The sequence below is a fragment of the Myotis daubentonii genome, chromosome 8 (genome assembly GCF_963259705.1).
Source record: "Myotis daubentonii chromosome 8, mMyoDau2.1, whole genome shotgun sequence".
Taxonomy (NCBI): Eukaryota; Metazoa; Chordata; class Mammalia; order Chiroptera; family Vespertilionidae; genus Myotis; species Myotis daubentonii.
This window is the reverse complement of record NC_081847.1, coordinates 38,067,815-38,095,805: the sequence shown is the minus strand read 5'-3', so window position 1 is coordinate 38,095,805 and position 27,991 is coordinate 38,067,815. Positions and strand designations below refer to the sequence as shown.

Here is a 27,991-nt window from a genome sequence, read left to right as displayed (position 1 = left end):
GTGGTAGAGCTGAGGTGTGGTCAGATCTGCTGATTCCCCAGCCTACATCTTATCTCATTTTATTGGAGAACTGCTCCAGGCAGGCCTGTGGAACTCCTAAAAGCCCCTGTTTGCCTTCCCAAGACCTAACACTGAGGAAAATCGCCAAACCCAGGAAAAGTATGAAGAAGACAATGCAGATTTCCCATGTCCCCATGCCCCACATACTTCTTACAAAAAAATGATATCTGTTTTATAACCTCTTCTTTTTCAACTCTGTAACACACTGTGAAGTTCTTTCTGCAACAGGAAGTTGAGATCCGTGGCCCCATTTCTAACAGCTGCAGTGGGTGCCACTGTATGGCTGCAGTAAATGAATGTAACTAGTCCCCTGGTGATAGACAATTGGGTTCCCAATTGTCCTGTTATCACCAATGCTGCCAGGAACACTCTTCAGCACAGCTAACCCCCTGTCACCCTTCAGGTCCCAGCTCAAATGCCACCTCCTTAGAGAAGCCATCTTGAACCGTTCCATGTCATCAGGCCCCCCTATTCTGTTCATCTGTATAACGTCACCATGCTAACATCCCTCACTGCAATGATGGAGTCTCTGCTTATTCAGCTTATTTGTTTGGGTGATTGTATAATATCTGTCTCTGTCCAAGGCTGTGTGCTCTGTGAGGGGCATCGACTAGCAGGGACTAGCACTCAGTAAATGTCTTGGGAATGCAGGAATGCCGCGGGGGCTGGTGCCCCATCTGCAGAGCAGGTGCCCCTGTTTCAGGGCCTAGAGACGCCCTCTGCCATGCCACCCTCCAGGCCATATCCCCAGCACCAGTTCAGGGACCCAGAGATCTGCCTTAGAACTGCTTGGAGCTTCCAGGCCAGATGCCTGCCCTGCTGGGACCCCAGCACCGAGCAGTACCTGCCACACACACAGGAGACACACGGGGTGCTGGAGCCTGGGAGAGCTGGCGGAGAAGCCCCCACTCACTGGCTGTGTGGCCTTGGGCCGGTCATGTCCTCTTTCCAAGCCTTGGTTCCCTCATCTGTAAAATGGGGCCAACACCACTGACCTCACAGGGTTGTTCTGAAGATTAAGGAAGATAATGAACATGCTTAGCACATAGTAGGCCCTTAGGAAATGGCAGTTCAGGCCACATACAGTTAGTTCAGAGGTTGGGTCTGACCCCATCTCAACTGGATGACTGCTTTTTATCTTGAATGATTCCTGGTTATGCCCTGGCCTTCTCCCCTGCCCTGTTCCCAGGGATGACCCATTCCTATCCTCCCACACTTGTCAAATGGTTAAAGGCCCTGCTCTGATCCCTTGGCAGACTCCCAGATGCCTCCTCTGCTGCCTATAGTCACAGCTACCTGCCTGGCCTCCTAAGCCTTAAAAATGCAAGAGGCAGCGACACAGGCCTGAGGAACAAGTGGAGGAGCCCTGCCCTTGGTGGGGAGCTTCCTGGCCCTCGATCCTCAAACACGGCCAGCGATGTCGGCCTGAGCCTGTCCGGTTTCTCCTGCACCTGCGTGCTCTTTGGCTGCGTGAGAAGTAACTGCACCTTTCTAAGCCTCACTTTCCTCCTCTGTAAAATGGGGATCGTAATAGAATCCGTGAGGATTCAATGAGATGAGCTGAAACACTTAGGAAGAGCCTGGCATCTAGTAAGTGTTCAAAAAATATTAACTATTACTGTTATAGTCACTTTTTAGCCTTTTTTGCTGTGACGTATAATGCATAGAGAAAAGTACATAAAACAGGAATGCTTGCTGAATGAATTGTCACGAAACAAAGAGTTGCGTAACCACCTCCTGGGTCAATAAATAGAGCAGCGTCACAGAAACCACTCCTGAGCCCCCTCCCAAGCCTTACAGCAGGGGTGGGGAACCTTTTCCTGCCCAGGGCCACTTGGGTATTTGTAACATCATTCACTTAAAGTAAGTTTATGTTGCTATGAGGAAAGATCCTAGATTTATTGAATTTCAAGTCCTGCCCGCAGCTGCCTTGGCAGGGCCAGACCAAATGATTTCGCAGGCCTTATACAGCCCACAGGCCAGATGTTCCCCACCCCTGCATTATGGCCTATTTTCTCCACAAAAATAAATCAATTTTTTACCGTTATAGTGCTATTATTATTACTATTATTGATAACCATAAGCAAATTAAAAAATGAAGTAGGGCTATTTTGCACTGACTGAGCCAGGCTCCCGGACTCCTGTCCTGAGCATGGAGACTCCCCATCCAATTTCCCGACTTGGGCTTTGGCTGTTCTTTAAATAACTAGCTTGTTAGCAAAATAGCAGCAGTAACACCTCCCTCGCTGCCGCCCAGGCCTCCATCTTTCCTCACAATGCTGACGGCTGCTCCCCCAGCTCGTGCCAAGGAATCCCGTTCTCCGTCACTGGGCCACACATGCAGGGCTGCCAGCTATGCTGTGTTCTCAGTGGCCACATCCTGCCCCTCTGGCTGTGCCTGGCTTGGGGGGCAGAGGTGGACACTGAGTTTAACTGAGATGATGAAGAAAAGGAAGCACTTAGTGAGATGCCAGGCACATAGTAATTGCTCAAGAAATGCTCGACGTTATTCAGGTGGCTCCTGTTACACATCTAGTTCCTGGGGAGAACACGCAGGGACTGGGGCACAGCCAGGAGAATTTGCAAATGATTAAATCCCACAGACACCCACAGCTCTCAGATTGAGATGTCATCACTTCTTTTCCCATAACAGCTTCTCAGCCAAATGCGGCTGCTGTCTGCAGTCCCTACAATAAGCCAGGGGACCGATCAGGGGAGCTGGGTTGGGGGCAGCTAATTAATAGGGCTCTTTTCATGGTTATTAATAATAAGGCTGGCACCACACAAGTGCGCTCCTTGGCCTTGAAGAAGCACTTCTACTTACATTATCTACAGCGAACTTCACATGCTTTTTTTATTATCCTATAATATTTGCATATGATACATATTTACAAGTCTTTTTCCTCCTCATAACCATCCCATCAGGGAGGCTGGGCAGCTGTTGGCAGATGAGAGAATAGAGACCAGAGGGGCTGGCCACCCTGCTGAAGGCCTGAGCTTATTGCATGCTCTCTGGGGTCAGCAGGGACCAGCAGCTAAAAGGCCACTGGGCGCAGGGCTCCTGATGATGTCTAGTGGAGGGAAGGGACATCTAGGAACTTCCTTCCTTCCACAACCATTGACTGTGTTCCCACTCTATGCTGGGTACCTGGCTGTCTAGTAGGGGCTGAAGCAGTTTAGTGCTCACCCTTGGGAGCAGAGGCCACATGAACAGGCAGATCATAAACCAACTGTCCCATGTAGTGCTGGCTGGTGGCTGGTGCCCCTCATTTGAACCATGGCATCCTCGTCTGTGACCTAGACTAGTTGTGCCTGTGTGGCCCGGGAGGTCGCGGTAGGTTGAGGTGCAGGAAGAGGTGCTGTGCTGGCACTGAAGGGGGGTATGTTCTCGGGATCATCGTTGTGGGAAAGATGACAGGACCAGGCGTGGTGTGTGGCCAGGGGTGGGCTGCACAACCTCAGACGGATGGTCAGAGAGGCTGCCGGGCCCTGCACCTCATCCTGTGTTGGAGTCAGTCCAGGTGGGAACTGGGGGGATGTGGGCAGAACAGACTGGAGGGGCAGGAACAACAGGGATCCCCAAGATTCCAGAACTCTGATGGCCTCGCCTCAGCCCCAGCAAGGCTCACCCCTCCCCATCCCTTCCTGAGCCCATATCACCAACTGCCCAGCCCCTTGGGTGTGGCCAGGGCTGGCCTTTGAGGTAGACAGAGCTGGGCTGGCTGTGCATCTTTGGACAAGTGGCTTCCCCTCTCTGAGGCTGTTTTCTCTATGAAAAGGAAGCCATCACTATGTCCACCTATTGGGTTGTTGGGAGGACTGGACAGATAAGCAGTTAAATCATAAATTGAGCTCAGACTGAGATCCCCTCACCAGCATGTGGGTGTCACTGGGTGGTAAAACTGGGCATTTCCCAACTGTGCCCAGGACAGCGGACCCAGTTACTTACCAACCAGAGGGCTACGTGCAGAGGAAAAACAGGAACCAGTCGGGAACCAGCAGGCGTCACCTCAGGAGCGGGCACTGGACCGAGGGCTGGCACACACATCCCTCCAGGCACTCAATCAGAGGCAGCAGCCAGTGTGGGACAGGGCCCTGCAGTGCTGGGAGTGACCAAGTTCTTACCACCAGGCAGCTGGCAGAAGGGGAGGCACCAGTGCCTGCAGAGATGGGGGAGAAGGTCAATTAGGAGGTGCCTGGGATAATTTCTCCACCCTGAGACCCTTTGATGGGTCCTGGGGCCCTGGGGATGGACACACCACGCAGCAATCATAAAAACCCAAGTGTTTGTACACTACGTTTTTCTAAGTACTCTGGTATCCCGGCTCATGTGGGCCCCACATTGTTTTTTCAGAGGCCTATTTGCATGTCATGCATATTTATGATGCCTTTCTTACCACCCACAGAATCCCCACAGCAGCCAAATCCCCACAGCAGCCGGGAAGCTTGGTTTCAAAGGCTCTGATCCTCCCTGTCTTGCTTCTCCCTCATTTTCTCTGAATAGGGGCAGTCAGGAAAGCCAAACAGTCCTGAGTTCAAATCCCAGCTCAGCCCTTCACTTGCTGAATGACACTGGGCAGGCAGCTGTCCTATTGTGAGCCTCAGTTTCCTCACTTGTCAAATGGTATTAAGAGTGCCTCCTCTGCCCTGGCTGGGTGGCTCGGTTGGTTGGAGCATCGTCCCATACACCAAAAGGTTACGGGTTCGATTCTCGATCAGAGCACATAACCAGGTTATGGATTTGATCTCTGGTTGGGGCATGTATGGGAGGCAACCAATCGATGTTTCTCTCTCCCTTCCTTTCTCTAAAATCAAGAAACATATTCTTGGGTGAGGACTTAAAAAAAAATAAAAAAGAGTGCCTTCTCGGAGGGCTCCTGTGAGGATTAAAAAGACAATGCAAGTAGAGTACCTGGCACCGAGTAGAGGCTCTGTCCCTGTCCCTGCACTCAGAGCAGGAGGCCCTTCATTGCATCATCACCTCCATCACCTCCCACATAACACATCTTGTGCAAGAGGCGAAGGGAAGCCAGGTGTCCCTCTCCACCCACTTCTCCTGAACAGGTGCCACCGCTCCTGCTTGGATCTTTAAAGCAGCAGGGACCCAGTCCTCCTGGGAGAAGAAAAGGGTTCCTCCATCCCATAACCTCCTCCCAGGAGCCTCTGGCTGCCTTGGAGGCCTCAGTGGCATGCCCCCTCCCTCCACCCTTTCATTCTACAGGTGGAGAAACTGAGACACAATGGACACCAATTCTGCAGGGGCACGGAATCCAAGAGGTTGGGTCAGGATCTGAACCCAGGCTTCCACCTCTCAGTCATGCGAGGGGAGGAACAGGGGTCGGTACACAGGAGGAATGTGGAGAACGGGGCCATCAGTGGTGGGGGCGGGTCATCCTTCTCTCCCGGTCATGCCCGGGCCCTGGAAAGCCCTCACCTCTCTAACTGCCTGTACCTGCACCCACTCTTTGCCAAGCCCTTCACAAGCTTGACAGCCGTTCCTTTTCCCCACAGCCCCACAAGGTTATCACTATTTTCCAAAGGCAGGACTAGGCTCAGGGAGTTTCAGTGGTTACCTACGGGCACACACACCGAGGAGGAGGCAGAGCATCTAATTCCAAGACCTGGCACTGAACCCTTGCCTCCCCCAGAGGAAGGTCACCAACCAAGACAAACAGGCATAGCCGTCTAGATGAAAAGTGGTTAAGTAGCAAGAAAAGAAAATGCCTAACTCCCCCAAAATTCCGAATTAGTGGACACAGATTCTTAAAGTTGCATAAAGATTTCAAGGTGCACCACGGGGCATGAAATTGCCAAGGCATGAGGATCCAGGGCTTGGAAGGATGTGCTCCCAACCAAGTTGTCACTTTTAGCAAAAACCAGCCAGAGTCCAAAGCTGAAGGAAAAGAGGCGAGAGCAGAGGGAGGCGCCTGTGCAGGACAGGGGGGCAGTGGCCCTGACCTGGGGATCCCGAGACCTGTCTTGGAGTCCTCCTACTTCCTTGCTGAGGGACCAGAACGCCCTACACAAGACAGTCTCTTGCGTCCCTGTCAGCACTGATGGCGTTTAGATTCCGGAACTTCCAACATGGATGACCGTCGAGAATATTATGTGAAGTGAAAGAAGACCACATAGTGTATGATTTCACTTTGAGGAAATGTCCAGAACAGGCAGCTCTGAGGGACAGAAAGTAGATGAGTGGTTGCCAGGGGGGGACTGGGAGGGGATGACAGCTAAGACGTTTGCGGTTTCCTTTTGGGATAATGAAAATGTTCTAAAACGGACCGTGGTGATAGGTACACAACTCTGTGAACATACTAAAAACCACTGAACTGTACACGTTAAATGCATAAATTATATGGTATGTGAATTATATCTCAAAAAAAGCTGTTACAACAATCCAACACTAAAAAAAGAAAAGATTCTTTGACTTCCAAATGGGTAGCTGTTCCCCGGGAGTCTGCAGTCCTCCCAGGGTTCTCCTGCTATGGCCTGGGAATCCAGGGAGTGTTCCCCAACAAGCCTCCCATGTCCCCCCATGACCCTCTACCCCGAGGCCTTTGCACTCCACGTTTACCCCCTCCCCGACCTCCCTACTAGGTCCGGTTACTGGCTCCTCGGTCCCTCGCTTTCTCCTTCCGGCCACCTGTCGTGCTGAGGTGAGGAAAGCATTTCCATGATGACTGGCTGACCCTGCTTCCTCCATCAGACTGGGAGCTCCATGACGGCAGGGATCGCCGTCCCCCGTCAGCATTGTCAGCACTCAGCGCAGTGCCTGGCGTAGAGGAGGTGCTCAGAAATGGATGCTGATCGAATGAATGAATCGAAATTCCAAACCCTGTGATGCACACTTGGCTTCTGGTCCTGGCTCCACCACATTCTGGCCAAGTGATAAGTGGGCAAGTCAAGTAACCTGAGAGTCTCAACGTCTACCTCAGGGAGTAGCCAGGGGATTAAAAGGGGTAATGGCCCTAACCAGTTCGGCTCAGTGGACAGAGCGTCGGCCTGCGGACTGAAAGGTCCCAGGTTTGATTCCGGTCAAGGCCATGTACCTTGGTTGTGGGCACACCCCCAGTAGGAGGTGTGCAGGAGGCAGCTGATCGATGTTTCTCTCTCATCGATGTTTCTAACTCTCTATCCCTCTCCCTTCCTCCCTGTAAAAAAAATCAGTAAAATAATTTTTTTTTTTTAAAAAAAGAGCTTGGAGGAAAACCTGTTCCCCTTTACTAAAGGTCTGGGCAAAGGTTTGCCTAACAACAGAAAACCTTTCAAAAATAAAAATAAAATAAAAGGGATAATGGCCATGGAAAGTGCTTTATGAAGTGGCTCCTCCCATAGCCGCCCCCATCTTGGTTGATGGAACCCCCTCCTTCCAGTCACTCAGGCCCACATCCTGGAGTCATCCTTGATGCCTCTCTTTCCCTCACCCTCCACATCCAAGCCATCAGCAACTCCTACCGGATCCACCTGCACATTCTATCAAGACATTCATACACCACCTGACGGCTTCCACCACCGTGGACGGAGCCATCATCTCTGACCTGGATTATCCATGTCCTCTCTTATCTCCTGCTTCTGCTGTTGCTCCTGACACAGAAGCCAGAGGAAGCAGGTTAAGACGCAAATCAGATCCTGACCCTCTGCTATAAACACTCCATGGCCTCATTCACCTCCACTAACGGTTGGCAGCCTTACGAATGCCCGAATGCCGCAGGTGTCACCGCCAGTTCTCCCCTTTGCCCCAGCTACTCTGGCCTTGGTGCTGATTCCTAAATAGACCAGCCCTGCTGCTTCCTCGGGGCGTGACACTTGCTCTTCCTCTGTCTGGAATGTTGGTCGCCCAGATGTCCGTGAGCCTAATGCCGTCCTTTCCTTAAGATCTTTGCTGAGACTTGACCTTGTCCATGAGAGGCCGTTCAGCATAATGGTTAAAACTCTTCACTGAAGAGCATGGGCTTGAGGTAAAATTCAGGCTCTGCCAGTTCCATAGCTGAGTGACCTTGGGCAAGTTTCTCAATTTCTCTGTGACTCGGTTGCTCATTTCTAAAATGGGAGTAATTACAGCACTTTCCTCGTGTGGCTGTGGTGAGCGTCAATGATTTCAGTGAGCACAACCTCCATGTCTGCTGATACCACTGCCCCCCACCCACTCCACCTAACATTCCCAGGGCCTGATCCTCCCGGCTTTCTTGTTCTCCTTGGCACCTGCCACTATGTAACAGGACATGAGAATGAGTAATTGATCCTGATTATTGCCTGCCCCTCCCACTAAAATGTCAGCCCAACCAGGTAGAGAGTTTGGTCTCTTCGGTTTACGGCCAGATCCCCAGAGCCCAGCACAGCACCCGGCATGGGAAGGTGCTCGGTGAACACTTTGCTCAACATGTATTTTCGATGCTGGGTAAACAGTTATTGTCATGCGCTCTGCGTTGCCCCTCCTTCCTGTCACTGACATTTTTCTCTCCAGTTCAGCTGCAGTTCCAGGTCCGCATAGTCAAATTCCTACGGGCAGTTCTGCCTGCCACCATGTGGACACCTCACGCTCTCTGTGTCCAAGGCCCAGGGTGTGACTTTCGCCGGAGACCTCGCCCTCTTGCATCAGTGCCTGACCTGGTACCTGGAACCAGCTCACCCTCTTCCGTAACCAAGAAGCCAAGAGGCTCCCATGTCCCTTCTGCCTCCTCTCTCATCCCCTCACCTGTAAAACCAAAGACCATGTCCTTTATTTCTTATCCTCCTAAATATCTCTCAAATCCTCTCCTTTTAATCGCCAGAGTCACCCCTGTCCCAGCGGCACCATCTCTCATTCAGACCACAGCACGGGCCTCCTCCCCAGGCACCCTGCTGCCTCCCTCGGTCTATTTCCTGTGCAGCAGCCAGGAGGACTTTTTCAAAACGCACATGGAACAAATAAAAGCCTCGCTCTGCAAGCCTGGAAAGTCAAAATCCTCCTTCCTCAAAAACAAAGCAACCGGGGCTTTTCAAAAGGATTCGACTTAGAGCTCCTCAAATAATAAATGGCCTCCCAGGCCCAGGTAAAATGGTATCGGTTATACACAAATTTAATTTACATACAAAATGGGCTTGCCTTCTAGCTCAATAAATGTAATGTGGAGTTGAACTGAAATGAAAAAATAGTTTTTAAAAATAGCATTTATGGAGTTTCCACATGCATGGGGGTATTTTCACCCCCCCCCCCAACCCCCCACATCTCATTTACTCCTCTCAGCAAACCAGGCAAGTGGCAAATGGCTCTGGTTTCAGATGAGGCAACTGAGGCCCAGAGAGGGAAGGTGACTTGTCCAAAGTAACACAGCTCCCAAATTCCCCCTGAGTCCTCCCAGACCCTGGAGGCTGTGGCCACAGGGTACCGGCTGGGACAGGGCAAAGATGTGGCGCCTCCTGCTCTCCAGCTCCTGCTGCGGGCTCCAAGGGACATAACCTGCTCATTTCCTGCTCCCTGCCTCTGCCTGCGGGGTTTCCGGCTCAGGGTAACTGCTCCCCAGGCCGTTCTCCACCTGGTCGCCCTTTACGGCCCACCTCTAGCACTGAGTCTCCTGCCTGCTTCCCTCGGTACTGGCTGCCCAGACGCACCACCTGCAATGATTTATGGCTGATCCTGACCTGGCGGTGCCCTCCCCGCTTGTGTTGTGTTCCTCCTGGGTCTTCTGCCTTAGAGACCGTGGTTCCTTGGTCTCCTCTGATGGCCAGTCCTCCGGCCCTCTGACCCGCATCCACTCGGACCTCTCAGATCTCTCTGTGCAGCCCGGCCTCACCCCTGAACCCAACTGAGACTCATCTCCCCGGTGGCCTCCCAGCTCTCCCTCTGTAGGCCCCTTACGCCCCCATGTCCAAAATGGATCTCATCACCTTCTCCCCCAACCTGCCCCTCACTGATGTCTCTCAAATCACAAAGTTTCTCTCCATGCCCACTGCTCTGTGCTCAGTTCATGCCCCATCCTGCCTCAGGACATCTGAGCACAAGCTACCCATCTACCCACATGCCATCCACATCACTCACACACCAGCCACCCATTCACTTTGCCAACCCCCCACCAACCATCTACTTGCCCAGACTCACCATTCATCCACTCCACCCACCCCTCCATCCACTCACTCACCCACCCATCAATCTACCATCCATCAATCTACCACCCACAATTTATTAAGGTCTCCAATGCACCAAGCTGCATCCTGGACATTATGACACAAAAAATGACTCAGACCCAGCTCTTGGCCTCAAGATTTCCCAGGGTCTCCAAGGGTGAACAGGAATCTGTGGAGGGTAGAGGGGATGTGGGGCGGTCACCTAGACTGAGGGATAACAAGGACACAGAAATAGGAAGGAGAGCCTGGGTGTCTAGGGAACTTGACCAGACAGATGGGGAGCAATGAGTGAAGGGTTAGGAGCTAGCCTAGGCCGGCTCTGCAGGGGCTTTAGGCCCAGGTAGATAAGGAGTGCGGACTTTATCTAAATCATGGGCCCCGGTAGACCCCAGCTCCACCACCCTGTGACCCTGAACAAGCGACCTTAGTGTTCTCTGGCTATAAAATAGGAACATTAACATACCTATTATGAAGGACTAAATGAGCTAAAGCATATACATATTATATCTCTTAGCACAGTGCCCCGTGTATAGAAAATGCTCAGGAAATATAGTTGCTATTAGTCCTCATATTATTATTAGTCAATATGCTCTGGTCAGCTAGTAGACAGCAGAGAGTTGTACATAAAGTGCATGCTAAGCTAGACTGCAAAGCCCCTCTCAGCATCTGGGAGATCTGGAGTGAGCTTCTTTGCCCCTGTCCATGATTTCCCAGGCTCTGTCAGCCCCAGCCCCACAGTTTCAGCCTTGTTCTCACCCACTGACTGCCCCCAGCCAGTCCTGCCCACTGGCCACTACCCCAGACTGGCCCCCAAGGCCCGGATGAACGCATCATGCCCTGCCTGTAGTTTTGAGGAGTATGGGCAGCTTCGCTCCAAATTTCAAGACCTTTCTGACATGTGCAGCCTGTTCCCGCTCTCTGACAGCTCTAGGGCACCAGCCTGTGAATAACAGCAGCTCCTCGCACAGAGCACCCAGGAGCTCTTGACACAGCTTTGTCCTCTACACCGCACAGCTCTGCTCCAGTGTACCATCACCCATTCTGCAGATGACAACACTGAGCCCCAGGAAGAATATGGAAGTTCCTTTGTTTCAGACTGCACAACAAGAAAATGGCTGAGCAGGGATTCAAACCCTGTCTGTTCACACTCAGAGTCCCAGCTCTCTCCCGCCAAATCTTGGAAGCCCCCCAACTATCAGGGCCAAAGATAACACATGGATGTGAATTTTCAAGGTCCTGAGGAATGCTGTCCAAGAGAACTCTGTGCAATGACGAAAATATTCTCATTTGCACTGTCCAACAGTATAGCCAGGAGGCGCATGTGGCTCTCGAGCACTCGGAATGTGCCTAGTGCAACTGAAGAACTGAATTTTGAATAAAATGAAATTTAAATAGCTGCCTGTGGCTTGTGGCAACCGTACTGGATAGCGCAGGACCACACGGCTTTTAACATTCTCAACCCCGAGACGGCATTTCCAAATGCTCACACTTTTTGAGCCACAACTCACAAAACATTTTGTCATTTCATTAGAAATTTACCATGTGCCACCTGGTCCTTACTTTGATAAACCCAGGCTACCCAGAACTCACAAGCTAATTGCTTTTTTACAATTCAAGGTCATTCAAGAACCAGCTGCCAAACTCCCGCTCTGCGCCAGGCACCGAGCCAGATGTGGAAGACTGACACACTTGCTCCTGCCCCCAAGGAGCTCAGCCTGGTGGCGGGACATGTCCTACATTAGGGTCTGTGACAGAGCGGCTGGGTGCCAGGACGAGGTTTATACACTGTGTGAGGAGCCGGGTGTGGACAGGGTGATCAGCTCAGCAGGGGAGTCCAGGATGGCTGCCCAGAGGAGGGGGCATGGCATGGTGTCACAGTATTTCACAATTTGCAAGGCCCTTTCACAACCACTGCATCCTTTGCCCCTCACTGTAGCCCTGCGGTGGAGTTCTGGCCTGGACTGTCTCTGCCTCTCTGTGCACTGGATTCACGTGAGCACATACTTCTGGAATGGGCACTGAGTGTGGGCCTAAGGCCTGGGAGGGGGGAGCCAAGGCCCCCATAGTGGGTCAGGGCAGAGCTGGCTGGTCACCCAGACCAGTGCTGCCCTGGATCCCCCACACCTGCTTCTTGGGAAAGTTCACCCAGGACCAAGCCAGCTGGTGTCCAAATGTGTTTCTGTTGAGGACTTGGAAATCAGATGTTCCCCAAATCCTCCAAAGGGCCAGTCGCATAAATCCCTAAACCTTCTGCAGTTCTGACAGGACCAGCAGCCCCCTCACTGGCCATCTGGCCTCCTCTCAGCTGGCTCCCTGACTTCCGGAGGCCACGGGTGATCTTCATTGAATGACATTTCCCTGTAATCCCTTCATTTCTATTCCACACTCAGGGCCCACCGCAGCGGCCCACTCTCACCTGCCCTACTTTTCCTTCCTCTGAATCCTTCTCAGAGCTCATGCTTGTCCGTCTTAGAAGGTTCATTTTGTCCATCTTAGAAGGTGTTTCTCTGCACTTTCTGAAGGCGATCCTGCCTGGGGGCTGGGGAAGTTCCAGCCCCTCCTTCTCCCCTTGTTAACAGAGAGCCCAGACGGTCAGTCTCTCATTCAAAGCCTGATGCAGAAGGCAGGGAGTTCCTACTGTGTGATCCACAAACAAACATTCCTTGAGCCCCTACTCTGTGCACACCCCAAGCCAGGCCACATGGAAGGCAATGAGATGAATTAGTCAGTGGGGGTGGCAGTCCAAGGTGCTGGAAGCTGCCCTGGAAGGAAGCCCGGGGGCACACGGGGGCCCTGACCGACCTGGGAATGAGAGAAATATTGGAAAGGAGGTGAGGCCCTAGCTGGGCTTGGGAGGATGCATGGGAGTTCACTAGGTGGGCAGCGTAGGGAAGGGCACTGGAGGTGGAGAAAGAGGGACAAAGCAGGCCAGGTTTCGGGAACTGCTAGGATTCTGCACAGGTGGGGGGCCGGTCTGTGTGCTCTGGAGAAGAGGAGGAGGAAGGGGAGAGGAGACAGGGCTGGAAACGCAGTTGGGGCTCCATCATGAGGGTCCTGCAATGACAGTCCAGGGAGTGTGGCCTTGACCCTGGGAGCAGCGGAGGGTTCACTGCCTTAGTCAGGTCTGGGTGGGAGAAAGGTCCCAGTAGCTTTGTGGGCCAGCCTAGAGGTGGCGGTGTGATCTAGGTGAGAGCTGACAGTGTCTCCGAGGGCAGGGGCACTGGAGCAGGGGGACAGGGACAGATTCAGGGCTTGGGGCTGTTAGATGTGGAGGAAGAGGTAAAGGAAGTCAAGGGTGAATCCCAGGTTTCTGCTCTGAGTGACTAAGGAGATACAGTGAACACAGTCGTCCCCCCTTATCCAAAACCCCTCAGTGCATGCCTAGAACCATGGATAGTACCGAGCCCTATATATTCTTGCTTTTTCCTTTACATACACACCTTTAATTTGTAAATTAGGCACAATAAGAGATTGATTAACAATAACTCACAGTAAAATAGAAGAATTACAATAATATACTATAATAAAAGTTATTATGTGGCCTCTTTTAAAAAATATCTTATTATACTATACTCACTTTTTCACTTAAAAGAAGCACTTTAAAGCTTCTCTTTGGCATATCCGAATTGCCAGCAGCACTATTGTGCTTTGGGGTCATTATTAAGTGAAATAGCAGTCACTTGAACACGAGTACCACGATATTTGACAGTCCATCTGATAACCAAGACAGCTCCTAAGTGACTTACAGACATATACAGGCTAACAGATGTAGTGTATACAGTGTGGAAATGCTGGACAAAGGGATGACTCATGTCCCAGGGAGGCCAGAGCAGACAGCCCAAGATGTCATCATGCTACTCAGAACAGTGTGCAATTTCAAACTTATGAATTTAAAAAATATATGTATTTTTATTGATTTCAGAGAAGAAGGGAGAGGGAGAGAGACACATCAATGCTGAGAGAGAATCACTGATTGGCCATCTCCCTCACGCCTCCCACTGGGGATCGAGCCTGCAACCCAGACATGTGTCCTGACCGGGAATCAAACTATGACCTCCTGGTTCATAGGTTGATGCTCAACCACTGAGCCACGCCAGCTGGGCTAAAACTTAAGAATTTTTATTTCTAGAATTTTTCATTTAATATTTTTGGACCATGGTTGGCTGTGGGTAACTAAGACGACAGAAAGCAAAACCGCGGATAAGGTGGGGGCGGGGGAGGGGTTTAATGTACTAAGCTTTCGGCTCTAAGAGGAGTCAGCAAACATTTTCTTAAAGAACCAATGGTAACTATTTTAGGCTTGTAGGCCATTCAATGCTCCAAAGCTGCACAGACAATACATAAGTGAATGGGCATGGCTATGTTCCAACAAATGTTTTATAAGAACAAGCAGGCCATGGCCATAGTTTGCTGACCCCTGCACTATAAACAAGAACAAGAAAAGCCATCTCAAGCTGGTTTTAACAATAAAGTGAACCGATTAACTCGTATCATGGTGGACTTCAGGCACAGTTCAATCAAGGTTCCAGCTCTGTTTCGCTAATGTTTTCTCACCCCAGTCCTTCTCCATGTCAGCCCCCTCCCAAGTCTGGCTTCCTGCAGGCAGGCACGGTAGCTGCAGCTGTTCCCAACAAATAACACCAGGGGGCATGTGGAAGGACTTCTCTTCCAGCCAAGTCCCAAGGGTCACTCTGATTGGACTCGCTCATGTCACATGCCTATCTAGGAACCAATCATCATGCCTGGGGAATGGAACACACTGATTGGCTTAATTGGGGTCACATGCTCAGTCCCTGAGTTGGGGAGGATGCGTCAGTTTTCCTGAGACCAGGTGGCTCCTCCAGTGGAAATCAGGGTTTGGTAAGATGGTAGAAACAAGAGAGGAATGCAAGAAAAACAAAAGTGTATGTCCCCATAAAAACATGTATATGGATGTCTGTAGCAGCATTATTCATCACAGCCCCAAATCCATATGCCCCAGGGACAGATAAACAAAATGTTATATATCCATAAAATTCAGCACCAGAAAAGAGTGAAGTACCGACACATGCAACAACAGATGAACAAAAACAAACAAACAAACAAACAAAATAGCTGCTGAGTGGAAGAAGCTAGACACAAACGTGTTGTGTGGTTCTATTTACATGAGCTTTCTAGAAAAGGCAAAACCACAGAGACAGAAAGCAGATCAGTGGCTGCCTGGTGCCTGGGACATGAGTGGGGACTGACTGAAACGCACACAAGGAAACCTCTGGATTGTGGTGATGGTTGCACAACTGTACACATTTATTAAAACTCAGCAAAATGAATACTTAAAATGAGTGAACTTTATGGTATGTACATTATGCCCCAATAAGGCTGGTACTTAGAAAGGTTGAAAGGGGGCAGAGGGATGCTGGGGTGTAGCCATGAGGGCCCATACAGGGACGGTGGTGCGCCTCACTAGTCAGGGGGCAGAGTGGCAGGGGCAGGGCTGAGTGGAAATGCTGTGATTGCTTTGCTGAGTAAGAGGTGCTTCTGGTGCATAAGAAATGCCATCCAAGATGAGTCCTGGAGAGGGTGTGGTCTGAAAAGAAAAGGCAGCCAGGACAATGCCCTGAGAAACAGAGACACTTAAGGGACTGACGGAGGAGGAGAAGCCAGCAAAGGTGTCGAAATGCAGCAGCCAGAAAGCTGAGAGCTATCAAGAGATCCAGCAAGCTGTGGAGGGGTGTCAGGGGACTGTACCACCGCCCACAGCCTGGGGGAGGCGAGGACTGAGATGAACCAAGGAGGTCCCGGTGGCCTTGGTGAGAACAGTGACCACAGAGAGGTGGGTGGGATGCAGGTTGCAGTGGGTGAGGAGTAATTGGAGTCAGTGAGTGCAATCCACACCCTGAGAAGCTCGGCTGGGAGGGGAAGGAGGGGGCAGGTAGCTGGGGGCAGTATGGAAACCAAAGGCAGAAGCGGTGGGTTAAGGAGTAAGCGGAGGCGGTGAGCACGGTCTACAGTCTTGATTGGTGTCGCTGGGAAGAGGAAGAGACACTGCAGTGTGGGGGCAGATGCAGTCACTCCAAGCTCAGTCACACGCTCATGGACCCTCCTGGAACCAGGCAGCCTGCCTGACGCCAGTGCCGCTACTCACACTGGGGAGACAGCTCACGCAAGCTGGAGCTGGCTCCCAACCTGCTCGGGGCCACTGCCCACCAACCAGGACAATGATGGCTGCATCTCAGGGGCCTAGCACCCGGGGCCAGGCTGGGCACGGAGGAGGTGACAGAAGAGGTTTTATTCTTCTTTATGTCTTGATGTTATGTTTAAAACTGAGACCTACATCTTGATTTTCAGTTCGCCAGACACATTTCTAATCGCCCAAACTCGGTCCCCTTTCTGCCAACACAGGTAACCTCTTCCATTGTCATGGTTTTTAACACTATCTCCTCTCTCTGTCTTTTCTCCTCCAACTCTCCCTCCTTCCCCTTCTCTCTCCCCCCACAGTCAATCCATCAGGAAATCCTGTTCGACCTCTGAAACCTCTCCAGAATCCAACTAGTCCTCACCACTTCCACTGCACCACCTGGTCCAGCCACCACCATCTCTCTCCTGGCAGGGCAGTGGTCTCCCATGGCCTCCCTGCCTCTACTCTTGATCTCTTCAGCCTCGATTCCACAGCAGCCACAGGGTCCTATTAAGACACAAGTCTCTGCACAAAGCCCTCAGTGACTCTCATCTCACTCAGAGTGAGGGCCCTACACAGTCTGGCCTCCAGGCACCCTTATGACCTCGCCTCCCACCACTTCCCCCTCCCCATAAAGCCCTCTGTTCCCTCCACACGGGACTCCTAGCTGTTCTTTAGTCATAACCCACTACCACCCAGGCCCTTTGCACTTGCTATTCCCTGAGTATCCACATGGCTCCTGCCCTTATTTCCTTGAGGTCTCTGTCCAGTCACCTCCTCAGAGAGGCTGTCTGGGGCCTGGACCCAGAATCCTCTAACCTTGCCCTCACTCTCTATCCCATCCCTTTGCCCTGCTTTATAGCATGTATGAACACCTGCCATTGAAGTCCATCATACCTATTGCCTGGCTCAGATAAGCCCATCCCTAAAGTAAGCCCAGAAGGGAAGATCCCTTTCCTACCAATGTATCCGCAGTCCCTAGCCCAGTGACTGGGACATAGTAGGTGCTCATAAATATTTGCTGAGTAAATGAAAGAGTGAGACCTAGCACCTGCCCTATTGTCTTTTAGGGGGTCTGCCATTTACAGCACCATTACAATGGCATGCCAGGTCCTGCCAACCAGGTAATCCCAGTGGCAGCAGCAGGTGCCACTCGCTTCTCTGTGCCAAGCGATTAGGTCTCTCTGGCTCTATGAACTCTTCTATCATTCCCATTTTACAGGCAGGGAACTGGAAGTTTCAAGAGGTGAAATGACTTGCCTGAGTCAGCCAACCAGCACATGTTAGAGTTGGGATTAAAACTTCGAGTTGGGCCCAAAGACCACCCTTTCCCCAGCCCCCTCAGTCTAGCTGCCCTGGCCTGGCATCTATTCCCTCAGGCCTTCAGGGTTCCTGAGTCGGGGGCTCATGGTGCTGTCAGGTGACAAGCAGGGTGGGGTCGCAGAGGTCTCACAAGCAAAGAAGGAAGAATCAGGCAGCAAGTGACTGTGCTCTCCTCTGGCCTCTGCAAAGGGAAGACAGGGCCCCTCAGCACACATCTCCACCCTGCCATCTGCCAGGGAGCACTTAGTAATCACCGACTATGTACAGAGGCCTGTGCTGGTGCTTGTGGAAACAAAGGGATGTCACCTGCCGGAACAGTGGACGAGCCGTCATGTCATCTGATTCTCCCCCACAGAAATAACAGGTGAGTAATACCAGGCCCATTTTATAGACCAGGAGAGTGAGGCATGCATTTTTAATAAGCACCTGCAAATCCAGGTTTCTGAGGAAGTTGAATTCTGAGTCTCAAGAAGGCCAGAATGGAGCAGCTGCTTAGCACATGGAGGAAATGTCCCTAGGGCCAGGAGGATGAGATGGAAGGAGGTCACCCCATTACCCTGCCCAGGAGGGACCGCCCTCACTGGATCCAGGTAGCTGCTCCCACCTCCCACAGCGCTCAGTAGGTACTTCATCTGTGCCCTGACATGCATAGGGAACTGTTTCTTCCGCACCTAAGAAATGTACCGAGAGTGGGCTGGGGCCAGACAGGCCCAAGGTCAAGCTGAGTGAGGGGGACGAACTGGCCTTGGCACCTGCCAGCCACCTGCCTCCCTCTGCAGATCACTTTCCTGTCCCCAGGCATCTCCTCCAGAGACATGTCGAGGGAAATCAAGCAGCCGCCTGGGACCCACAGGCTGAATGTGTGGCAACTGTGAGATGCACGCGCTGGTTGGGAGCCCGTGGGGAGGAGGGGCTGGTGCGAGCACCACGGTGCCAGTGGGGCTGTCCCTCCAGAGGCAGGAAAGTGAGGCTGGGTGGGGAGGACGTCATGTGGGGAAGGCAGCTCATCTCCTGGGGATGCCGCTTTCCCAGAATTACCACGGGGAATTTAGCTCCCCAAGAAATAGCGATTATTTTTGATGCAATGGCCATATACTTTATTATCCAGACCAGGATACTTATACAACTGAAAGGGAAGCTGTTAATAGTTACTCCAGAACTTTCCGGGGAAAATCATGACATGTGAGCACATTATTTATTGAACACCTACTATGTGCCAGTATAAGTGATGGACACTTGATATCCATCATCACTTTTTATCCTCACAATGACCCGTGAAAAAATGCTGGCCTCCTCCCTGTTCCATCATGCCTGAGTCCCACCACTCGTGTCCCTGCCTTGGGCTCAGGTACTGAAAGCCCCAGTTATAAGACGCAGTTCCTCACCCCTAGGTCCCCATCTCCACCAAATCATCCCATTTTTGGCCACTGTGACTTCAGCATGGATTGATTTCATGAGAACAGACCTCAAGGTCAGGGTATGAGTGGTTTTGAGAGGAGAGAGGTAGGTGGGAAAGAACTGGGGAGGGGGAAAAGTGGGTCCTAAGACCTTCAAGTGATGAAAGGGAAACAGAGAAAGGAAGTGTGTGTATGTGTGTGGAGGGGGGCCTTTTGTAAGACATAGCATCTGAGGCCCTTGGCGATCCAGATAAACCCCACCTACTTCTCTGAGTGTATCCTCTACTAGCTCATCCCACACCACACACCAGGCACAACCTGTTTTTCCTGCCTCCACCACTTTGTGCGTGCTGCTCCCCCGTCCACGGTGCCATCTGTCACTCTCAGCTGGGCAACATCACCCCGCTCTTCAAGGCCTGGTTGAAACACTGCTGCTTCCAGGAGCCCTTCCCTGGTGGCTCCTCTCTGGGGTTTATCCTTCCCTCTCCTGGGCCCAGCACCTTGCTCAGGCTTCCAGTGCCTGTGGAGCAAGGCCTGCTGAGGTGAACAGGGCTGCCTCCTCTGTTCACCAACCCATTACTGAATCCCCGAGGCAGCCCCGGCAGTTTCCAGCTCCTGGTGACAAGCCTGGGTGCCCATGACAATGCAGACCCTGGGCTCTGCCCACAGCGGGTCGGATCCCAGGGGTCTTGCTGGGGCCAGGAGTATGTATAATTGAGCCCCTCCAAGGGATTCCAATGTGTGCTAAAGTCCAAGGCGGGAGAGTAAACGTCCACTGGAATGAAAAACCCGCAATAGACTCAGGAGGCGGCTTCCCCTGATGTCCTGGGGGAAAGCCCTTACTGGCAGGTTGATCCTGCTCATTCATTCACTACTCATCAAGCACCCGTTCACCGGTAACAAAGACAAGAGCTGACACTGGCTGGCACTCACCACACTCAGGGTTAGTGTTTGCACCATCTCATTCTCTCCATTTAACAGATGAAGAAACTGAGCCTGAGAGGGGAGAAGTGACCTGCCTGAGATCTCACAGCTGGTAAGTGACAGAGGTGGATTTGAATCCAGGCTAATTGGCCTCAGAGTCCACACTCTAACCACCATGTCCTGGGATGTGCATCAGTACTGGGATATGACCATGAACAAGCCGTCCTAGTTCTGTTCACCTCCCAGCAGGGAAGAGAGACCAAGGACACAAAAACACATCCTTTCAGATTATGGCACATGCGAGGCAGGAAAAGCAGTGATTCCTCCGGAGGACAACGGCAGGGGGTACCTACTGCAGGCCTCCCTGAGAATGGTTCCTTCGACTCGGTTTTCTCATCTGTCCTCTGTCAGCTATCTAATGGGGCAATAGAGCCAGCTGATCCCTGGGAACCTTCCAGTTCATACGTCCCAGGAATCCAGTCTTCTTTTCCCTGAGCCTCAGTTTCCTCATCTGTACAGTGGGAGAGCAGAGCCCGTGGTGACCTCAGGTCCCTTCAAACTTGACCCTGGGCTTCCTAAGGCCACGTTGGCCTGAGTTCCTGGAGCTGGGTCCTCAGGAGTGCATCCTCCATCTGTTTCCATGGTGATACTGTAGCCTAAGGTGAGGGTGTGGTGATACTGGGACCTGGAAGTGGTGTCCTGGCTCCTTTCCTTCCAGAAGGAAGGGCCTGTGTCCAGCAGACTCATTGAGTCAGGGCAATAGGTGGGCCCTTTGCTGGCTCATCCAGAGCCCTGCTGTCTCCACATAGTGAAACTGAGGTAGAGGGTCCCCCCCCCCGCCCCGAAAACAACCTGCCATTCAGGGTCCAGGCACAGTTGTGACTCAGTTCTACCCCCTTAGGCCAGTGGTTGGCTCTTTGGCCCCTTGAATGTGGCGCTTCCACAAAATACCACGTGCGGGTGCGCACGTACAGTGCGATTGAAACTTCATGGCCCATGAGCAGAAGTCGGTTTTTGGAAAGGAGATAGAGGAAACAAGTATATGAGTGTGGATGGGAGAGTTGGAAGGGGTCGACCTCAGCGAACGTACCTCAATCAGATTGAGGACGTTTTAGCAAAGGCCTGCTTAGGAGTACCCTAATTAAGTTAATAACAATGTAGCTACCTATATAGTTTAAGTTTAAAGAATTTGGCTCTCAAAAGAAATTTCAATCGTTGTACTGTTGATATTTGGCTCTGTTGACTAATGAGTTTGCCGACCACTGCCCTAGGCCCTCAGCACCAGCCAGGAGGCCCGTAGCGCTGTCCGGGGTGCTGAAACCAAGCCAGGCTCCCAAGATTGGGTCCCCCTTGGCAAACACTTCCAGGAGCAAATTCTTCTAGGGGTTGTAATCCAGGAAAGAAGATTAGTACCCGGGGCCAGGCAGGGCGCCATGACCAGTTAGGCTCCACACTTCCCAGAACTGTGATCTTGGCCCTGCCCTTTGCCTCTGTGCCTCAGTTCCCTCAACGTAAAATGGGGACAGTAACCATAGTGACCTGCGATCTGCAGTGAAGAGTGAAGGCAGTATGTGGTGTGGGGAGAGGCTCAGCGAATGCCAGGTATTATTTTTAGATTGTATACTTGTTATTATTTCAGGAGGCTAATTTTGTTTGGGTGCCTGGTGCATGCCTGGTCTTCTAAGAGATTTACCTGCCTCCTACTCACAGAAGTCCTGTAAAGTAAGTACTAAAATGGATATAAAAATACAGATAAATATTCTGAGGCTCTGAGAAGTAAAGTTAGTTGCCCAAGATCACACGCTAATGAATGGGGAGCAGAGATTCCAATGTACCTTTGAAGTCACGGAATCTATCCAACCCCATTCCCACTGACCAGATGGGGCAACTAAGGACCAGGGAAGGACCTGAATTACCACGTGTCACCCAGGAAAGCCAGGCTTCCCCCGGCAAGGGGAGCAGGACTCCCCCACACCGGAGGCAGGTGAGCAACTCCCTCCACAGTGATCTCTCTGCCCTGCTGGAGGGGCCACTGTCACAGGCAGAGACATGAAGGGGCCCACAGACAATGTGTGTCAGCTGCAGCCACAGCCCAGCAGCCACTCAGTGCCTGCCAGTGCCCTTGCCAGCGGGCATCTGAGTGCCATGGAGAGGGCGGGGCTGGGACAGTGCTGTTGGGGCCCCTCCAGCTCTGGCCTGGTTTCTCAGCATAGAGAAGGCCCGACATGTACCCAAGCTGCTCCCGTCCCAAATTTCCTGCTGAGTGGAGCATGCGCACGTGCACACGCACACGCAGATATAATTCAAATCCACCCAACAGGGGGCTCCTGCAGCCTCAAAAACCCATTTTTCCCCTGAGGAGGTACAGCTTTGATCTCAGGTGGGAGATAAGGGACAAGCAAGGCATTAAAGAAGCCTGGCTTCCCATCCCAGCTCTGCTCCTTCCAAGCTGGGTGACCTTGAGCAAGTCATAAAGTTGGTCTGATGTGGTGATGCCTCTATGAAACGGGGCCCCAGGCCCTGGTGTGGGGCATCCAGGGGAGCATGGATGCGAACAGGTTTTGAGATATTAGAATCGGTCACTGCCCACCGTGGGTGACAGTCTTCAAGTGGAAACCCAGGGACAAACCCCAGCTCCAGGGTTGGGTCCTCCTTGGCCACCTCTGCCTTGAACACTCCCTGTTTCCCTGTGTGTTCCTCCAATTCACTTTCACACAGAGGTGAAGGGGTCCTTGGATGATGTGAGGCAGAGCTGCTGGCACCCCTCTAGAGCCTTCCCAGTGCACTTAGGAAAGGTCCAACCCCTGGCTGGGGCCCCCAAGACTGCTGGGGGTCTAATCAGCCTCTGCTCTGTTCACCATCATCACCCTCACTCGCCCCAGCCACCACCCTGCCCTCCTTGCTCTTCCCTGATCATGCAGGCCTACGTTTTCCCTCCGAGCTCTGGCCCCTGCTGGTCCCCCACGCAGTTCCCTCTCCCTCAGCATTCACATGACTGGCTCCCGCTCATATCTCAGGTCTCAGCACGTAAGTCACCTCCTCCGGGAGGCCCTGGCCATCGCGAAGCCTAACGTGCCTCCCAGCTCTGCACACTGGCTCTGGCTTTGGTTTGTGCTGCCAGCAAACAACAGGGACACAAAATGTGTGCACCAGGGAGCTTCGGGGGCGCCTCAGGCTTCGAGCGGCCGAGTAACACGTCCTGACATTGAGCAATCCCTCTGCTGAGTGGCCCTCGGCATGTCACCTGCCCTCTATGGCCTCAGGTTCTCCACCAGCACCCTGGGTCAGAGGAATCTGTCTCTGAGACCTTCCAGTTGGCTGCGGTTGCCTCTATCCAGGCCCCACCCTACCCTGACCCATTTGTCTGAGGTTTCTCTGAGCTCAGACAGTTGCTTCCTGAGGACTCCGATCCTATAAATCATAGCTGATTCCACCGAGTGGGGCGGCTGCTGGCGCCCAGGCATTTTGTGGCCATTAATCAATATCGGCGGTTCTGAGGCTGTCACCAGGTGGCTTTGGTGGGAGCTGAAGAAGCTGCCAGGCTGAGGCCCCCCGCTTGGAACAGACTCCGCTTACCCTGACAGGTACCCACTCAGCCACCTCCCCCTGCCTATTCTTCCTGTTTCCCTTCTCATTCAGTCAACAAATTACCCCCTCAGCTGCCCATTAACACATCCGCTCCCCCCCAGCTTCCCAGGTCCTCCCAGTGCACAAAGAGATTGGAGCCATCCTGCACCCCACTTTATCAAAGAGGAGTCTGAGGCACAGAGAGGGGGAGTCATTCACCCAGTGTCACACAGCAAGTGTGTGGAGGCTCCGGCTTCTGGTCTTTGCCCCTTTGGCCAGGTAGACCTCATCCCAGGGAGAAGGTGTGGGGGCTGATCCACCACCCAGCTCCATCCAACCCTGGGAAGACCCCCGCTGGCTGCAGCACCTACGTCCACAGCCCCCTCTGCCGGCCTCCGGGGTCTGCTCCAGCTGCCACGAGGCCCCTGGGAAATTAAAGCTCTCGTCTCCGAAGCCCCGGCCGACAGGCTGCCTCTGCTCCCGCTCCTCAATCCGCTCAGAGAAATGAGGAGAGAATCCAGTGCGGTGCCCAGGGGCCGGGCCTGGCCGCCGCTCGGGAGGAAGGCGGGGGCTGCCAGGGTGCCCACTGGGTGCTGAGGGTGATGCCCGGTGGCTTCTGATAACGCTGGGAGGCAGAAGCTGCGGCGACAGGCTGGCTGTTCCCTCCATGTCTAGGTGAGCCCGGGAGAAGCCTGTCCTTCTATATGTTCACCCGACCAATATTTACCAAGCGCCTACTGTGTGCCTACTGTGTGCATTAGCGTAGAGGGAGTGAGGCGGCTGAGCCTATATGAAGCACAGCTCTGGGCAGACGGCCTGGGGCCAAATCCTGCCCCCTCCTACAGGAGCGATTCCTCGTCTCTGAAACGGGAATGACGGGCACTGCCGCTCTCAAAGGGCGGACCGAAGGCCTATGCGGGTGGATGCTCTGGGCCTGGCACACAGTACCTGCTCAGGACAGCAAGTATTTTTATGGTTATTGTTGTGCTGTGCCAGGTGCTGGGTTAGAACACTGAACAAGACCAATGTGGACTCTGAGCTCACAGTTACCGCCTAGCAAGGGTGAGAGACAAAACCGGTAAAACAATTATAAATCATGATAAGTGTCCCAAGGGCCTGGGGCAGAGAAGTCCTCCAGGCCCTCCTCAGAGCTTCTGCCTGAGCTCTGTTGGCCCCGGGAGGAGCCTGGCGGAGCAGTAGGAGGCACTGAGGAGGCCTGGCCCAGCCTGCTCCCTCGTCACCTTGGCCGAGTCCCCTTCCCTTTCACCCCTGGGCGGGCTGAGAGCTGAGTGGTGCCTGACTCACTAACTGTGACAGCTAATGATGCCGCCCCTCCGCTCGCTCGCGGGATGCAGCACCTGCGGAAGCGCACCGGCTCCTGAGCCCCCTTTTCCTGTGCAGCCTCCTGACAGCCCCGAGGCCTAGCTGTAGGAACCCCCTGGGGTCTCAGGCCCTGTCTGGGAAGCAGCTTCTTCCCCTCCTTCTCACATTTTTTCAGCCCTGACCCCCCATCCCTACCCCTAAACTCAGCCAGGAGCCTGGACAGGGCTGGGGTACAACCAACATCTCTGACCTGGGGCGGCCACTCTGTGACTACAGGGACTAAAGCACACCGAGACCAGTGGAGGCCCCGACCTAGCTGGGGGCCCGTGTCCAGGGGCCCTGGGCCTGGGGCTATTGATTGTACGGACCCTCTGGTGGCTTCCCCCCTGCGTCCTCCCACCTCCCACGTCGTGCCCCTGGGAGGGGGAGTCACTGACGTCCTGTTCACGCTGCTCTGGTCCTGTGAAGCTGGCCCCATGCAGGCAAGTCACAAGATGGGGCCTGATCCTCAGTGTGTAGGACTCCGTATCATTCCCACTTCTGTGGTGTCCACTTTCCTGAGAGAGGGAGGCGTGCAGGGACTGGGATATAGCCAGGAGAAGGGAGGAGCTGACATTGGGGGTGTGGGGACCCCAGTCCACTTCTACCTGGGGCTCCATTCCCAGAAGAAGAGGGTATTGGGAACTTAGGCCCTCCTTGGCCACAGAGGAAAGACACCTCCCCCACCCACCCCTCCCCAGATTGATTAGTATATTCATGAGGGTTGCCATGATCATATGCTAATCAGACCACTGCCTTCCCTGCTCTAGTTTCCAGTTCTGCCATTGCACAGGCTACCCGTTTCCTCCCGAGCCTCAGCCCTCATTCCTCACTCACCCCCCTGGTTCTCACTCCCGGGCTCACCGTGGGCCGCCTCCCAGCCTTTTCCCAGGCCTTCACACTTGCCCAACTCGCTCTTGTCTCAGCACCTTTGTCTTCCTGTTCTCAGTACCCAGAATGCCCTTCCTTCCTCTTCACCTGGGTAACTGTCACTCATTCTTCAGAGCTTAGCTCAAGCAACACTTCCCCAGGAAGGACCTTACACACACACTCTCTCAATTAGATCAGGACCCTCCACTTTATTGCACGGTTAAATTTATTTATTTTGTGGTAATATGAAAACTGTTTCCCCCACTGGACTGGCTCCCTGAGGGCAGAGAAGTCTACACAGGGCCTTGCACACAAGCGGTGCTCAATAAATGTTCACTAAATGAATGCCTGGTTTTTACTATTATTCCGGCAGACTCCACATGGGCCTGCCTGGCTCCACCTTGCACTTGCAGCTGAGTCTCCGCAGCACGAGCTCCTTCCCACTGTGTCTAGCGCATCACACAAAGGGTAAGGGGCTTCTCCCTTGCTCCTCCTACGTCTCAGTTTCCCGGACAGCCCAGGACCACGAGGCGCAGGGCAGGCGCTGCTGGCCCACACCGTGCAGGCCATGAGGCCAGGGCAGGAATTCAGACCGGCCAGACTTCTGCGTCCATCCCTCTGGGGCCTCAGCTTGTGTTTCCTGGAACAGGCCAATCCCCATTCCCTCTTGGCCTGGGGAAGAGCATGAAGGGAGACTGGTTGGGCCCAGAGCCTCAGGGCGCCCAACAGGGTCCCTGGCTCCTCCTCACTCCCAGGTGACAGGCAAAAACCCGTCTAAGCCTTCTTCCTCTTTGCGAGGCCAAAAGTTCACAGAGGGTATATGAGTGGGCCCTGCCTATGGGCTCTCACAGGACATGGGACAGAGGGGTAGGTCTGGGCTTTAAAACATCTTGAATGTAGATGCTCCCCCTTCAGAGGGAGGTCTTATCATTACAGCTCCTTCCACGGCTATAGCAAACAACGATTAGGATCCCAGAGCCAGGATAGCTAGAGGAGCCTGTGTCCTCACCTTCTGTGTGGCCCAAACCCCACCCTCCAGCCCCTGAAGCAGCCACAGGAGGGGCTGCTGACCCAGCTTCCCATGGGCGTGCCTCCCTTTTACCTGGAACCCCGCTCCCCCCCCCCCCCCCCCCCCCGCCGCCCCTACTTCTTCCTCAACTGCTAGGGATACCTGCTTATCTTTCAAGCCCCAAATCTGGACTGCCTTCCCAGAGCCCACCCCAGTAGTCCCAACCCCCTCCCATCCCACATAGAGCAGAACACAGGTCACAATAATGTCATCTGATTGGGTGAGTGACCCCAGATACACTGGGTTCTAGCTTTGCCCTCAGGGCTGGAACAAGTCTGACCTCCCATAGGTATGTAAATAATGCTGGGGTTGAATCTGGCTCTGTCCCTTGGGCAAGTAACTTGACCTTCCTGAGTCTGTTTCTAATTTGCAAGTGGGTTCACGTCCCTATCCAGATGGGGGAATGCTGCTGTGGCTCTCATCCACCTGCTCTCCCCCATCCTCCCAGCTCCCAGGTGTAGCTTCCCTTTCCCCACCACGTCCAAAAGCTCCCAATGGACTAGCCTTTAGGAGGAGTGGGCATGTGGGCACAGTGGAGAGACGGCAGAGACTGGGTGCTGGTGGGGGCTGTGTGGGGTCTGCTGGGCTGAGCAGCCCTAGGAAGGAGAAGGGGTGTGTGCTCATCAGGCAGGAGCAAAGCTGGTTCAATGCTCTGGTTGGACTCAGGGCCATAGTCCTGAGGGCACATTCAGGGAGTAAAAGAAGCCAGAGGAGGGAGAGAGGGGTTTCCCTCTGGGCAGAGAAGGGCCCTCTAATTACCCTGCCCCTGGGAATGCTGGACCCCAATACACCCTCCCTTCAGTCCCACCCACATGTCAGGAGAGTCTGCGGTCGCTCAGCCACAACACGTATTGGTAGTGTATACCAGCCACCACTCTAGGGACTGGAGATAAGAGGTGAGCAAAACAAATGGGTTGCTGACCTTGAAGTCCAGTGGGAGAGATGGAAATGAAACAAATGTATAACATGTCAGGGTGTGACCACTGTCATAGGGCAAAACAAAGCAGGATAAGAGGTGGGACAGGGGGCTCTCTGAGGAGGTAACATTTGAACTCAGGCCTGAATGATGAGGGAGGAAGCTCTGTAAAACTGGGGGCAGAAAATTCCAGGCAGAAAGAACAGCAAGTGCCAAGTCCCTGGGGCAGAAATGGATACTGA

General features: G+C 53.1%; 1 protein-coding gene across 2 annotated transcripts in view; it reads right to left on the bottom strand.

Annotated features, from left to right (window-relative positions):
- Positions 1-27,991, bottom strand: part of DLGAP4 (DLG associated protein 4) — a 178,862-nt gene that overhangs the window by 120,737 nt on the left and 30,134 nt on the right. For both annotated transcript variants that reach the window (XM_059706047.1, XM_059706046.1), the window contains exon 2: positions 4,010-4,220. The gene's annotated coding sequence lies outside the window, so the exon portion shown is untranslated. The remainder of the gene's footprint in view (positions 1-4,009; positions 4,221-27,991) is intronic.